The sequence below is a fragment of the Paroedura picta genome, chromosome 15 (assembly GCF_049243985.1).
Source record: "Paroedura picta isolate Pp20150507F chromosome 15, Ppicta_v3.0, whole genome shotgun sequence".
NCBI classification, from domain to species: Eukaryota; Metazoa; Chordata; class Lepidosauria; order Squamata; family Gekkonidae; genus Paroedura; species Paroedura picta.
In genome coordinates, this window is record NC_135383.1 from 29205680 (window position 1) to 29220221 (window position 14542).

A 14542-nucleotide genomic window follows, 5' to 3' on the forward strand; every position below is an offset into this window, starting at 1 on the left:
AGAAGAGTGCACAGCATTGTTATAGGCAAATTCCGCAAGGGGGAGCAGTGCCACCCAGTCTGACTGTTGATGGTTTATGAAACACCGTAAATACTGCTACATGACCTGATTCACCTGCTCAGTCTGGCCATTAGTTTCTGGATGGTACCCAGAGGTTAGTGCTTGCTCCACTCCCAACAGGGCCAAGAGCTCCCGCCAAAATTTGGCAATATATTGAGTTCCGCGATCCGACAATGCCCTTTCGGGGAGGCCATGGAGTTCCACAAACCGAGAAGCTAATTTGGGAGCCGAAGGCAGACCAGCACAAGGAATGAAATGGACCTGTTTCAAAAAAGCATCCACTACCACCCAAATCATAGTCTTCCCATGGCTGGGAGGCAAATCAGTAATAAAGTCCATGGTAATGTCCTTCCAAGGAGCAGAAGGAGTAGGCAAAGATTGTAATAATCCTTTCTTTCTGCCCCCCCGCTGGTTTAGATGTGATGCAAACCTGGCACCCCTGCACATATCTTTCCACATCCTTCCTTAAATTAGGCCACCAGTAATACCTGCATTTTTACAAAGCCAAAATGTCTTGCTGCCCTAGAATCATGGCAAAGTCTCAAAATCTCTTTTCGGGCCACAGCTGGCACGAACAGCTTGTCCCCCTTGCAATACAACCCCTCCTTCTCTTGCAAGTCAGAACGAAAGTGGAGGAACTCAGCGTCACTACTAATGTCCTTTTGGATCCACTCACCGGTGGGCTGGACCCCTCCTTGAGCCTGGCTCTGCATCACTGCGACCAGGCCCAGTTGGGAGAGAGTAAATGCACTGTCCACCAATGGTTCCTTCATACATTTGTATTGGAGGAGGTGCAAAAGTGCATCAGCCAAAAAATTCTGTTTGACTGGAAAATGCTTGAGGGTGAAGTCGAACCGTGAGAAAAATTCCTCCCAACGCATTTGCTTCGCAGAGAGCGAGTGGGGCTGTTTCAGGGCTTCTAAGTTTCCATTCGTAGATCTTGCAAAAATCCTGTCAATTATCTCAAGAACGAATCTAAGCTGCAGATCAGCTACACCAGCGGTCCCCAACCTTTCTGTGGTCGGGGACCGCCTCCGGGGGTGAGGGGAGAGCCAACAGCCCGGGTGCCGCAAATGCGCATGCACAGTTGCCGCACATGCTTGTTTTCACCACCAGGTGGTGCAAACGCGCATGCGCACAGTTGCCACACGCGTGCATTTTCGCCACCAGGGGCCACAAAAGCGCATGCGTGGCAACTGTGCACATGTGCGTTTGCGTCGCCAGCGTGCCGGCGGCCGCGCCTGCCTCTTCTCACTGTGGGGGGGGGAGGCAGGCACGGCTGCCGGCGGCCCAGTACCGTGGCTTTCACGGCCCAGTACTGGGCCGCAGACCAGGGGTTCATAATATCCAGTAGGTATGCTTTTCATTTTTCTGACCCAGATGTAGAACTTTACACTTATCTTTATTAAATTGCATCTTGTTTTCATTTGCCCATTTTTCCATTGTGTTCAGATCTCGTTGAACTCTGTCTCTATCTTCCGAGAGGCATTTAGCTGCACTGGATGAGTTCAAATCCCCTGGTCCGGATGAAATGCACCCGAGAGTACTCAAAGAACTTTCCAGAGAACTTACACAGCCCTTGTCCATCATCTTCGGAACCTCTTTAAGGACTGGAGATGTCCCGGAGGACTGGAAGAGAGCAAATGTTATTCCGATCTTCAAAAAAGGGAGGAAGGATGACCCGGGAAACTACAGACCAGTGAGTCTGACCTCTGTTGTGGGGAAGATAATGGAGCAGATATTAAAGGGAGCGATCTGCAAACATCTGGAGGACAATTTGGTGATCCAAGGAAGTCAGCATGGATTTGTCTCCAACAGGTCCTGCCAGACCAACCTGGTTTCCTTTTTTGACCAAGTAACAGGTTTGCTGGATCGGGGAAATTCGGTTGATGTCATTTACTTGGATTTTAGTAAAGCTTTTGACAAGGTTCCCCATGATGTTCTGATGGATAAATTGAAGGACTGCAATCTGGATTTTCAGATAGTCAGGTGGATAGGGAATTGGTTAGAGAACCGCACTCAAAGAGTTGTTGTCAATGGTGTTTCATCTGGAGAGAGACTGGAGAGAGGTGAGTAGCGGGGTACCTCAGGGCTCGGTGCTCGGCCCGGTACTTTTTAACATATTTATTATTGATCTAGATGAGGGGGTGGAGGGACTACTCATCAAGTTTGCAGATGACACCAAATTGGGAGGACTGGCAAATACTCCGGAAGATAGAGACAGAGTTCAACGAGATCTGAACACAATGGAAAAATGGGCAAATGAGAACAAGATGCAATTTAATAAAGATAAGTGTAAAGTTCTGCATCTGGGTCAGAAAAATGAAAAGCATGCCTACTGGATGGGGGATACGCTTCTAGGTAGCACTGTGTGTGAACGAGACCTTGGGGTACTTGTGGATTGTAAACTAAACATGAGCAGGCAGTGTGATGCAGCGGTAAAAAAGGCAAATGCCATTTTGGGCTGTATCAACAGAGGCATCACATCAAAATCACAAGATGTCATAGTCCCATTGTATATGGCACTGGTCAGACCACACCTGGAGTACTGTGTGCAGTTCTGGAGGCCTCACTTCAAGAAGGACGTCGATAAAATTGAAAGGGTACAGAGGAGAGCGACGAAGATGATCTGGGGCCAAGGGACCAAGCCCTATGAAGATAGGTTGAGGGACTTGGGAATGTTCAGCCTGGAGAAAAGGAGGTTGAGAGGGGACATGATAGCCCTCTTTAAGTATTTGAAAGGTTGTCACTTGGAGGAGGGCAGGATGTTGTTTCTGCTGGCTGCAGAGGAGAGGACACGCAGTAATGGGTTTAAACTTCAAGTACAACGATTTAGGCTAGATATCAGGAAAAAGTTTTTCACAGTCAGAGTAGTTCAGCAGTGGAATAGGCTGCCTAAGGAGGTGGTGAGCTCCCCCTCACTAGCAGTCTTCAAGCAAAGGTTGGATACACACTTTTCTTGGATGCTTTAGGATGCTTTTACTGCTGCATCACACTGCCTGCTCATGTTTAGTTTACAATCCACAAGTACCCCAAGGTCTCGTTCACACACAGTGTTACCTAGAAGCATATCCCCCATCCAGTAGGCATGCTTTCATTTTTCTGACCCAGATGCAGAACTTTACACTTATCTTTATTAAATTGCATCTCATCATGTCTCTGAGTTTATTAAAGTTTGCCCTACGAAAATCTAACATCCGTTTCTGTCTACAAGCTTCCTTGGCTCCCCATTTCAAAAGGAATTCTATGAGGACATGGTCACTTCCCCCTAGGGTCCACCCCCTTCACCTCATCCACCAACTCTTGCCTGTTGGTCAGTATTAAGTCCAGTATGGCTGAACCCCTTGTGGGTTCATCTACCATTTGATAAATGAAATTGTCAGCCAGGCAGGTCAGAAAGTTGCATGAATGAGGACGCTTTGCAGAGTTTGTTTCCCAGCACACATCTGGGAAATTGAAGTCACCCATGATGACAAGGTCCTGCCGCTTGGATATTTTCTCAAGCTGCTCACAAAGTGCAGCATCCACATCCTCTCCTTGGTCAGTTGGTCGGTAGCAGACACCAACCACCACTGTTTGTTTTCCCCTCGCTTATTTTCACCCAGATGCTTTCCACTGTAGATATGCTCTCCTTCACTAGAATTTCCTGACAGGTAAGCTAATCCTTAGGGCTAATCCTGCGTTGAGCAGGGGGTTGGACTAGATGGCCTGTATGGCCCCTTCCAACTCTATGATTCTATGATTCTATGATTCTATGATCTACTTCTGCTTCATTGACTATGCTAAAGCCTTTGATTGTGTGGAGCACAACAAATTGTGGCAAGTTCTTAAAGAGATGGGAGTTTGTTTTGCCATTGACAGGGGGGTCCCCTCCCCCTCTTGAAGAAGATTGTGGCCCCCAACCTGGGTGGATTGAAGGCCTCTCCAGGTCATCCGCCGTGTTCAGCCCGAAGGGGGTGCCATGGGAGAGAATCCAACAGTCCCGGGAAGGATCAAGGGTGTAGGGTGCAGAGGTAACTGGCATGGAGGGCAGAAATGCCTGGTAGGTGCTCTTGGGCACTCATGCTCCGCCGGCCATTGTCTTGCGACCTGTGGTGCCCCACTGCACCCCTTGTACTAGCCGGACCCAGGCACTCTGGTTCCTCCAGTCATACGTCCGCTGCCCAGCTGGCGTTGATCCGGAAGCTGCTCGCTGACCGCCTGCCCGGTAGTGGGTGCTCTCCTCCCATGTGGATGTGCACAGGGATGGCCACCTGTCAGTCCGGACAGACCATCTCCCCATGGGGCCCGGAACAGTACCTTGGCTATCCGGACATCACCTGTGTCCCTCCCATTGGTCCAGTGATTTGTAGTGTAGTACATGACATTCCTGGAAGGAGTTCTACCCCGATCCGGGGGCCCCGCAACCTCCGGGTGCCACTTAATGTCCTTGCCTGCTCATCCGATGGGTGATTCCTCCACACCAAGGAGCACTAAATTCTCCCAAGTTCCCTCTTCTGCGTTCCAGAGATGCTGTTTCAGATGCAGAATTTCCCCCTGGCTCCCTCTCCGCCGCCACAGCCATGGCCGGGAGATGACGGATATTAGAGGGAGTACAGGGGAGGATGGAGGGTCGCAGTCAAACTGTCACAACTGTCATTTTTCTTCGGGGAGTTGATCTCTATAATCTGAAGATGACTTCCAATTCCAGAGCTTTCCAGCTCGAGGTTGCTGACCCATGGGTTAGGAATGTTTCTTGAGGTTTGGAGACAGTACCTCAAGCGTCTGGAGAGGGGGCAGAAGAAGGAGTAAAGACTGCTCACCAGCCCCATGGGACCCAGCCTCTGTGTTTCCTTCCTTCCTTCCTTCCTTCCTTCCTTCCTTCCTTCCTTCCTTCCTTCCTTCCTTCCTTCCTTCCTTCCTTCCTTCCTTCCTTCCTTCCTTCCATGATTTATGCTTTTGCCAAGTTACCAGCCCCCAGGAAGGCCATAGTACAGATGTGCATCCTAGTATCCATTGTTTTCCTGGAGGAACAGGCTTTGCCTCTAGTAAATTAATAATAATGAAGCAACCCTCCATATCTTGATCCAAAACTTCTGCATTAAGTTTTGGATTTGAGATATAGACCACCAACCCCTTGTTGCTTTGTGGAACCTTTGTGGAAGCTGTAAAAACTCATCTGAGTTTCTTTACATTCAACATTTTTTGTGATTTTGTTTAATATGTGTTAAACAAACTACATCCACTCCAGCCTTTTTTAATTGGTTAAAAATGATCTTTTTTGTGTACATTTAGACCTTTCACATTTATTGAAAGGATTTTGAGCCTCTCCATATTTTTATTTTTTCATTTTCATTCTTAATCCTGATTTAGATGGACCTGGTCTTGGTTGGGAGGCTGAGGCTTAGGCTCTGGGAGTCACTTTGTAGTGCACATACTCATCGATGAAGCTGGGAATTGGGGCATCAGGTGTTAGATGACACTGGCTGGGAGGTGAGGCACATCTGAGCAGGCTGCTGTGAAAAACAGGATGAATGTTTTTAAATGTCTTTGGAAGATGAACCTCCACAGTGACACTGTTAACAAGACATGTGACAGGGATGGGACCAACAAGCTTCTTCCCCAGCTTGCATGAGGGTGCTGGCGCAAAGGTGCTTAGTGGAAATATGTCAGATCCCCCACTTGCCACAGAGGTTCTGGCAAGCATTTCTTGTCAGCCTGCAGTTTGTTTGCGCACTCAACGAAGGGAAGCAGATCAGTCCATTCATCCTGCTGGCAATTAATCCAGCTGTGCAAGTATTGATCCAGTGACGTATTGATTTCTACCCCCTCCAGGCCATTGGCCATTTTGAGGTGAGGGCAGGTTGACATGACCATATATGTTCAAATTGTTATTTATTGGTTAACCTTTATTCTTTTTAACTGTCATTGGCCCTCCTTCCTTTCCTTTTCCCATATAACTTTCATTAAAAGTCTGAAAAGAATTGCACATCATTTGAAACACAAGTGTGAGTGCTTCCATTTATTTATTTATTTACTTACTTACTTACTTACTTACTTACTTACTTACTTACTTACTGCCCTCCCCGAAGGTTCAGGGCAGTTTACATTGAACTTATGAACCATACATGAAACAATTTTCATTATTAATCAAACAATAATATTAACAACAGTGGTTATAACAATTAAATAATACAACAAATAAAATTGTAACAGCACACAATACAGTATCACAGCACAACAGTGCAACAGTGCAATGGCACAACAGGTCCAGAGCGCTCTGGTGGAGTTCTGGGGTGGGGGGAGCAGGGGCCCTTTATTCGCTGTTGGTTAAGCCTGGTCTCAACCAAATTTCCATGTGGGAAAGATGCCCTCCTCTGAAAGAGGGTACCATGGGAGACCTTGGGAAATCATCTGCAAGCCCCACCCCTCCTCTAGTTGTCCCAAATATTGCCACACTCTACTCATAGAATCATGGAATTGGAAGGGACCTCCAGGGTCAATTCGTTCAACTCGTTCAATCCGTACAATGCGGGAAACTCACAGCTACCTGCCTACCCACAGAGACCCCAGTTCCATGCCCAGATGATGCTCCCCCACCAAAAATCTCCAGTCTGGCCTGGAGGAAATTCGCCTGTCATCACACAGCAGCGATTAGCAATTCCCTGGGTATGCAAGAAAGGGCCACAAGAGCCAAACACTGACACAATCCCTTCTGCCCACCCACTCACAATCCGCCTAAGTCCACAAATCAGCATTTCTCTCTGATGGCTCTCTAGCCTCTATTTTAAAACTTCCAAAGAAGGAGAACTCACCACCTCCTGAGGAAGCCCGTTCCACTGAGGAAATGCTTTGCCAGGAACTTCTTCCAGATGTTTAGATGGAATTTCTTTTGAATTTCCTCTGAGGCAACAGAAAACAACTCTGTTCCATCCTGTATATCAGTGGTCCCTAACCCCCGGTCCGGGGACCAGTACCGGTCTGTGGATCAGTCGGTACCGAGCCGTGGCTCTTCCTCATCCTCCTCCCCGGCTGCTGCCTCAGGGGCTGCCCTGCCACTCTGCCACCGGCTCACCTTTGGTGCTCTCCAGCAGCCACCATGGCTGGGGCTCCCCCTTGGCATGGCACTGTGCAGCTGCTGCTGGCAGCGCCCTTCAGCAGGCAGCGGGAAGTCAGGGGTGCTGGCAGGAAAGCAAGTGGAGCAGGGGCTCAAGCGGCGGCGACGTCCCTCGGCAAAAGACTATCCCCCCCCTCTGGGCCTCAGTAAAATTGTCAAGCGTTGACCGGTCCCCGGTGATAAAAAGGTTGGGGACCACTGCTGTATATGACATCTTTCAAGTACCTGAAGATGCCTATCATATCACCTCTTAGTCGTCTTCTCTCTAGGCCACCGTTTCCCAACTTTTTTACCATAGAAAACCCCTGAAACATTTTTCGGGCTTCAAGAAACCCCAGAGGTGGCACAATCATGCAGAATAGAAGCATAGCTGGGGACACGCCCAGCTGGAACCCCTCCCCTTTCCATCCCCTCCATGCCATTGGCCATTTTGAGGTGAGGGCAGGTCGACATGACCATATATGTTCTAATTACCCAAAAATGTTTAACAAAATTTTAAAATATATAAAAACTACTATTAACTACCACCCATTTGGAAAACCCTCCTAGGCCTGTCAAAAAACTCCAGGGTTTCATGAAACCTTGGTTGAGAAAGCCCACTCTAGGCTAACCAGACCCCCTCAACCTTTCCTCATACGTCTTGGTCTCCAAACCCCTCACCATCTTCATTGCCTTCCTCTGGGCATGCTCCAGTTTCTCTCCATCCTTCTTCCGATTCCCAGATGTTACAAATCCCACTGTATTTGTACAGAGGAAGGCAAGCTGTACAGAGGAAGGCAACAGGTGGAGTGGCTACATGGCCCTTCCTCCCTCAGCCACACTGAGCTTTTTTCTTTCAGTAAAATCAATAGTGAACCCCAGAAGTCCTCAGACACTCCCCCAAGCAGCAGGTGCATCCCTATGTCCAGACAAGCACATTCTCTCTCTCTCCCTGTGAGGGTATACTTGCTGCCCCACCCCTCTCCACCCAAACTTGTACCTTTGGGTTCAGGCAGGCTCTCTTGGGTGGCCATCTGAGAACCTTCAAGAAACTGGAACATGTCCAGAGGAGGGCAACAAAGATGGTGAGGGGTTTGGAGACCAAGACATATGAAGATAGGTTGGAGGAGCTTGGTCTGTTTATGCTGGAGAGGAGACAACTGAGAGGGGATCTGATAACCATCTTCAAGTATTTAAAAGCCAGTATTTAGAGCCAATTTGGTGTAGTGGTTAGGAGTGCAGACTTCTAATCTGGCATGCCGGGTTTGATTCTGCGCTCCCCCACATGCAGCCAGCTGGGTTACCTTGGGCTCGCCACAGCACTGATAAAACTGTTCTGACTGGGCAGTGATATCAGGGCTCTCTCAGCCTCACCCACCCCACAAGGTGTCTGTTGTGGGGAGAGGAAAGGGAAGGTGACTGTAAGCCGCTTTGAGCCTCCTTCGGGTAGGGAAAAGCGGCATATAAGAACCAACTCTTCTTCTTCTTCTCCTTTAAAAGGCGGCTATATGGAGGATGGAGCAGACCAGAACGAATGGGATGAAATTAATTCAAAAGAAATTCCATCTAAACATACAGAAGAAGTTCCTGGCAGTTAGAGTGGTTTCTCAGTGGAACAGGCTTCCTCGGGAGGGGGTGGGTTCTCCATCTTTGGAAATTTTTAAACAGAGGCTAGATAGCCATCTGACGGAGAGGCTGATTCTGTGAAGGCTCAAGGGGGTGGCAGGTCACAGTGGGTGAGCGATAGGGATATGAGTGTCCTGCATAGTGCAGGGGGTTGGACTAGATGACCCATGAGGTCCCTTCCAGCTCTATGATTCTATGATTCTATGATTCTATGATTCTAAGATGTTGATTATTGCTTGGTATTATGTTTGCCCTGGATGGCCTGAGCTAGCCTTATATCATCAGAGCTCAGAAACTAAGCAGAGTCAGGCCTGGCTAGTGCTTGGATGGGAAGGAATCACCCATAGAAGTTCAGGATCACTGCACAGAGGCAGTCCATGGTAAAGTAGAATCATAGAATCTTAGAGTTGGAAGGGGCCACACAGGCCATCTAGTCCAACCCCCTGCTCAACGCAGCATCAGCCCAAAGCATCCTAAAACAAAAGTGCCTGTTTGCTCCTTGGCCTGAACACCCTATGGGGATGTCGTAAACACTGTCCACCACTGGTATTGCCTTCACCTTTAAGGATGAAGCAGCTCTGGTCCAATGATACAAAACAGGTTTGTTTGAGCAGGGAGTGGACCCCAATCACTCCACTGTTCATTTCCCCTGTGGTTTTGCTATATCTTCCTTCCCCAGAATAGTTCCAGACCAGCTGCCTCTTCACTGGGAGACACCTTGGCCTGTGTGCCACACGTCAACTCCACAAGACACATTTTTCTCTCTGCCTGACAAGCACATAACTCTTTTTTGGATGAATAGATTTCTTAATCTACAATTTTTACAGCCACACACACACACACACTCCCCTTACAAAAGGGAGATACACGTACCTAAAAAAACACACCTGTTATTTCTTCATAAACAGGATACTCCAGATAAGCGAGTGGAAACATTATGTATGTAGAGATGGCATGGGTTCCTCCTTCTTCATCTGAAAAATTATTTCATGATTCATTAATCTTCTCCTCTATTACCCCCCCCCCCAAAGTGGTTCCCCCTCCCCCCAACATAGCAGCATATATAAATAATAATTTTTTTGTCATTCACTCTGCAATGTCATTTCAAGAACAGAACATTGCTAGCTCAAGACAGGCCAAGCAGAAGGATGCATTTAAACACATGCAAAAGGACATGGTACTTGTCCTCTGAAGTTCCAGAGGAAATTACCAATAAAATAATATAAAGCCAGAAATAGGAAACATTAGCATGTCAAAGGCAAAACATTCCTATCAAGTTAAAAATAGAGAAAATCAGAAAGCCTTTGAAAACAAGGGGAAACATAACACATATGCACAATAAGAAATAAAGACTCTGATTAGCCAGTTAAAACAAGGCAAAGCTTCCGGCCCAGATCTAATTCCACCTGAATTACTTAAATTTAACCCTGAGTGGTGGGCCAAGCCTTTGGCCACCCTCTTTACTTGGGTGGATTCTACAGGCCAAATGCCACCCTCCTGGCTAAATGCAACTATTGTCCCAATCTACAAGAAAGGAGATCCTAAATCACCAGCAAACTATAGACCAATGTTTACTGTCTGTAGTGGGTAAACTATATGCCAGACATCTTTTGAACAAATTTACAGCATGGATGACAGACTGTGCAATTCTAGGTCCCGAACAGGCAGGGTTTCGTCAGGGGAAATCTACCTTGGACCATTGTGCTGTCCTTACCCATTTAGTTACCAAATATAGAGGGAGATATGGTAAAAAATTGTATGCAGCTTTTCTGGATATGAAGGGAGCATTCGATTCTATCCCTAGAGATTTACTATGGGATAAACTGGCTCTGATGAAGATTGATGGTAGACTCCTATACTTATTAAGGAAGTTGCATTCCCAAACCAGCTGTCAGGTTAGATATACCCGGCTTGGAAATCTGACACCTAAAATTACAACTAATAAAGGTGTAAAGCAGGGCTGTGTTTTGGCTCCTTTTCTCTTTAATCTTTTTTGAATGATCTTGTTCCTACCTTGTCCAGTATTGATGGGCATTGCCCAAAGCTTGGGCAATTACATCTCCCGGCTCTTTTATATGCAGATGATGCTGTGTTACTTTCTTGCTCATGCATTGGTTTGAAACATTTGCTTTATGGATGCTTAGAGTATTGTAAAGTAAACAAACTGGTATTGAATTATGAAAAATCTAAGATATTAGTTTTTTCCAAGGTTTAGAAACCCCAAACTTGGAATATAGGGGGTAACGTGCTGGAGCAAGTTAAACATTTTAAATATCTTGGGCTTCATTTCCAATATAACTTATCCTGGGCTATGCATAGGAGATATGCCATAAATACTGCAAAAAATAGTGCTCAGGCAGTAGTTCGGTTCTTCTACACAAAAGGAGATCAATATGTGCCCGCAGCACTAAGGGTTTTTAATGCTAAATCTTGCCCCCATCTGCTATATGGAATTCCAATATGGATTAATGCACTTAATCATGATCTTGAAGTCCTGCAATCTAACTTTCTGCGAAAGATTTTAGGTGTTCCAAACTGTGTACCATACGCAGCGTTATGTCTGGAACTTAATCAAATACGTTTGGCTACCAAAGCCTGGTTGATAACCATTAAATTCTGGCTTCGCTTGCTTTTTAGCTTGGAAACAACAAGCCCTTACATATTTAATGCTCACAGAAAACCAATCCAATTGGATAGAAATGGTTGAACATAAAATCAGAACCATCGGAATAGCTTTGGACACCCTATATTTAGATTCATTCAGGTCTGCTTATAGGAAAATTAAGTGTAGAATTCTGGATATTGAACTACAAGAATTAACTAGTGCAGCTGATAAAACATGCTCCCCACTTAGCATAGGAATTCGACCTAGACTGGAGTCTACAGCTCTGTATTTTTATCAATTAATTAATCCACAATGGAGAAGGGCTTTTATGCTAGCGAGGTTAAATGTTTTACCCTCTGCATTGCTAACTGGGAGACTCAATAATGTTCCCTATGAAAATAGAATTTGTCCATGTGAATTGAATTGTATTGAATCTGTCTTGCATGTTCTATTATACTGTCCATTTTATGAAGGGATTCGAGTCAAATTTTTATCCTTTTTCTTAACTAGGTGTGCCAGGTCTTCTGACCAGGCCAAAGTCTTGCTTTTAATGGACAGCCAGAACCCTGTGTTGATTGAGGGGGTGGCAAAGTTTCTGTCAGCTGCTATTAGGACGCGTCTAGCTAAACTTGAAAGTTGATAATTGTTTACTCTCATAATTTATATGCTATTATAATGGTTCTATTAATTTTATTATTGTCCTCTGATTTTTACATGTCTGTAATGGTTTTATTAATTCTCTTATCCCTTTTATCACGCTAATAAAGAATTTACTTACTTACTTACATATGCACAATATCATTAATAAATGACCCCAAACAATTTGTTCCTCCCACTCCATGTATCATCATAGAATCATAGCATCATAGAATCATAGAGTTGGAAGGTACCTCCTGGGTCATCTAGTCCAACCCCTTCACTATGCAAGACTCTCTCAACCTTATCACTCATCCACTGTAACCTGCCACCTCCTTGAACCTCCACAGACTCAGCCTCTCTGTCAGATGGCTCTCCTGCGCCTGTTTAAAAATCTCCAAAGATGGAGAACCCACCACCTCCCAAGGAAGCCTGTTCCACTGAAAAACCACTCTGTCAGGAACTTCTACCAGAAGTTTAGACAGAATTTCTTTTGAATTGATTTCATCCAATTGGTTCTGGTCCATCCCTCTGGGGCAAGAGCCTATTAAATACTTGAAGATGGTTATCAGATCCCCTCTCAGTCATCTCCTCTCCAAGTTAAAAAGTCCAAGCTCCCCCAACCTTTCTTCATACGTCTTGGTCTCCAAACCCCTCACCATCTTGGTTGCCCTCCTCTGGACAAGTTCTAGTTAGCAAACATCCCTCTTCAATTGGGGTGATCAAAACTGAACACAGTACTCCAAGTGAGGCTGAACCAGAGCAGAGTAAAGTCACCTCCTGTGATCTGTCTTGGTCTCCAACTCCCTCACCATCTTTGTTATTATTATTATTATTATTATTTCGATTTATTTCCCGCCACTCCCAAATGGCTCGCGGCGGGTTACAATGTCTTAAAAAACCCATTAAAACTCCCATTAAAAGACTTTAAAATGTCACAACATGGCAGCACAATAATAAGATCCCCTTCCTACCCCCATTCCTAAAAAAGGGGGGGGTGGAGGAGAAGGAGGTCAACGATGTTCAAGAAGCCTGGGGGAGAGCAGTCGATGTACCCCGGCAGCCCCAGCCTCAACCATAGACCTGGCAGAAGAGCTCCGTCTTGCAGGCCCTGCGGAATGTTAAAGGGTCCCGCAGGGCCCGCAGCTCACCCGGGAGCTCATTCCACCAGGTGGGGGCCACGACCGAAAAGGCCCTGGCCCTGGTCGAGGCTAGGCGTGCTTCCCTAGGGCCGGGAACGACCAGAAGATTCTCACTCGCAGAGCGCAGAGCCCTGCGGGGGGCATAGGGCACTAGGCGGTCCCTCAGGTATGTGGGTCCCAGCCCGCGTAAAGCCTTAAAGGTTAGAACCAGAACCTTGAACCGGATCCGGAGAGCAATTGGTAACCAGTGCAGCTGCCTCAGCACAGGCTGGATGTGGGCCCTCCAAGGTGTGCCAGTGAGGACCCTAGCGGCTGCATTTTGTACCAGCTGGAGTTTCCGGATCAGAGACAGGGATAGGCCCGCGTAGAGCGAGTTACAGAAATCTAATCTGGAGGTGACCGTTGCATGGATCACAGTGGCCAGGTGTTCGGGGGACAGGTAGGGCGCTAGTAGCCGGGCTTGGCGAAGATGGAAAAATGCCTGGCCCTCCTCTGGACACACTCCAGTTTGTCTACATCCCAACTGTGGTGCTGAAAACTGAACACAGTATTCCAAGTGAAGTTGAATCAGAGCAGAGTACAGCGGTACCTCTGGTGATCTGGACACATTTGATACAGCCCAAAATCCCATTTGCCTTTTTAAGCACCAAGTCACACTGCTGAATCATGTTCAATGCATGCTCTACCAAGACTTCTTGGTCCTTTTCACACATTGAGTATTGTCTGCAAAATTAATAAGTAGCCACTCATCCAAATCATTTATGTCGAATGAAACAGGGTCCAGGATAGATCCATGGGGTACTCCTCTTTTCACTCTTCTCCAAGAGGATGCTGAACCATTAACAAGTATCCTCTGGGTACAATCTGTCAACGTTATCGATCCACCAGACAGAATTAGGATCCATATCTCATTTTACCAACTTGTCAACAAGAATATCATGTGGAACCTTATCAAAAGCTTTACTGACATCCAGATAAACTATGTCCACAGCATTCCCTTGATCCAGCAATGTGACTACTTTCTCAAAAAAAAGAAATGTTGATCTGACGTGACTTGTTTTTGCAAAATCTGTGCTTAGAAATCACAGCTCTGTGTTCCAGCTGCTCAAGGACCAACTGTTTGATGATTTGTTCCAAAATTTTTCCAGCCACAGATATCAATCTGACGGGTCGGTAGTTACCTGGATCTTCTCCCTTTCTTGAAGATGGAGACAACATTTGCCCACCTCCAGTAATCTGGCACCTCAGGTGTTCTCCAAGAAGTGTAAAAATAATGGACAGAGGCTCAGAGATTACATCCGGCCCAGAAGACTTTGTTTCATTTAAAGAAACTAGGTGTTTATAGACTGCCCCCACAGTGATCCTAGGCCACCATTCCCATCCCCTGCTGTGATATGT

At 46.4% G+C, this 14542-nt stretch overlaps 1 long non-coding RNA gene across 1 annotated transcript in view; it reads right to left on the reverse strand.

Moving 5' to 3' along the window:
• The window catches only part of LOC143824584 (uncharacterized), a 33390-nt gene that overhangs the window by 9553 nt on the left and 9295 nt on the right, over window positions 1-14542 (reverse strand). Inside the window, exon 2 of the long non-coding RNA XR_013226802.1 lies at window positions 9649-9735. This is a non-coding gene — a long non-coding RNA (uncharacterized LOC143824584). The remainder of the gene's footprint in view (window positions 1-9648; window positions 9736-14542) is intronic.